We start from the raw sequence: 2,049 nt of genomic DNA, 5'->3' as shown, positions 1-2,049 counted from the left end.
GTCTGAAATTACGGTTAAGGAATAAACAGAAATAAAAATCTTAGGCACCCAGTGAAAAGGTCAACATAATGTCAACATAATGAACATAACAAGCTTCTCCTTGAGATAAGAAATCTTTTTAGGACCAAATTAAATTTGGCATTTAAATCATAATTTGATCCTTCTAATCCCAAATCTAAGTGAATCTAATTTAAGAAATACAATATGACACACAAATTGAAACTATCATACCATAATATGTTGTTACATCTCTGTGTTAATACAAGGCGGCTTTGAAAAAGAGAAGAAACCTGATTAATTTTCTGAAGACAGGAGTGTGCCTGCATTATCGAAAGTGTAACTAACTGATAAAATGGTAATGTGAATGCTGTTAAAAGCTGCAGGATCTCTTATGAGCTATCACAAAAGCTTCACTGGAAGTAGACCAAGTATCAGAGATTAAATTGTGTCCCCAAAAGATGTGTGCCAGCTTGGCTAGGCCGTGATTCCCAGTACTGTGTGTTTGTCGTCCATTTTGTGATCTGATGTAATTCTCCTTAAAGGGTCTAATAGAAAAAGCCTAGATTGCCTTGAAGAGACTGTTGGTGGAATTATGGACATCAAAAGCAGTTCTGGTGAGGCTCAGAGGAAGTGAGGAGAGCCATATCACCTGTGCAGACAGTGAGACACAGCAGCAGAGAAAAGGCAGCAGCAGAACCAGGAGAGCAGCACAAGACAGTGTGGGAGCTAACTCATGGGCAAGAGAGCTGAGCACCTTAGGGCTGAGGCTTATTGGCAGAGTGGGTTGCCTCTGGGCACTTATTGGTAGAGCTAAAGAGCATTGTAACCTTTGCTCAAGCAAGGCGGAGGCTGGGTCAGCCCCAGAGGCCCAAGGGACTGAGAGAGAGGCCAAGGAACAAGGAAGCAGAAGCTGAAGAGACAAGGATCATAGGAAATAGAGTTGCCTGGGTCTTAAAGGGTGAACCCATGGCCTGCTGGGTCTCAAAGGGTGGGGCCACAGCCTCCTAGATTTCAAAGATTCTGATCTTCCCCAGCTCGATTCTGGAGTGTGGGTCTGCCTTTCATTAGTACCAGGGGAATGGGGCCAGAGCCACTATTCAAAGCTGAAGAGTGGGGCCACCACTCAGTTGGACTAGGAGAATGGGGCCACCCAATTCTGAAGGAGCAGAGTTGCCTTTCCAGTGGGCCTGGAAGGCAGACCTGAAGCCCAGAGTCCAGACAGCATGGCCAACATCCAGAGGCTAGAAGGGTAGAGCCAGTGCCCAGATGGTCTCAGAGAACAGAGGATTATTTTCAAGCTTTGAGAGCTAATGTAAATTGTTTTGCTGGGCTTTGGACTTGCTTGATGCCCATTATCTCTTCTTTCCCTCAAATTTCTCCCATTTGTAATGGAAGTGTCTACCTTGTGCCTGTTCCATCATTGTAGTTTGGAAGCAGATAACTTGTATTCTAGATTTCACAGATGAAGAGGAATTTTGCAGAAGGTGAAATTTTGGACTTGGAGTTGATTTAAGACTTTGGGATGATATGATTCGGTGAATGTGTTTTACACTTGGCAAAGACATGAATTTTGGGGGCCAAAGTGTGGGATGTTATAGATTGAATTGTGTCCCCCCAAAATGTGTATCAACTTGGCTAGGCCATAATTCCCAGTATTGTGTGTTTTTCCTCTGTTTTGTGACCTGATGTAATTATCCTATGTGTTGTAGTTCAAATCCACCAGCTGCTCCTTGGAAACTGTATGGGGCAATTCTACTCTGTCCTATAGGTTGCTATGAGTTGGAATCAAGTTGATGGTAATGGGTTTATGATATTAATGAGGTAGGATTAGAAGCAGTTATGTTAATGAGGCAGGACACAATCTACAGGATTAGGTTGTATCTTGAGTCACTTTCTTTTGCAATATAAAAGAGACAAGCAAGCAGAGAGGAGGGGGACCTATTACCACCAAGAAAGAAGAGCCAGGAGTGGAGCGCAACCTTTGGACCTGGGTTGCCTACACTGAAAACCCCCTAGACCCAGGGGAAGCTTGATAAGGACCTTCTCCAC

This window comes from Trichechus manatus, unplaced genomic scaffold (assembly GCF_000243295.1).
Source record: "Trichechus manatus latirostris isolate Lorelei unplaced genomic scaffold, TriManLat1.0 scaffold00118, whole genome shotgun sequence".
Lineage (NCBI taxonomy): Eukaryota > Metazoa > Chordata > Mammalia > Sirenia > Trichechidae > Trichechus > Trichechus manatus.
Note: the sequence above shows the minus strand (reverse complement) of the source record.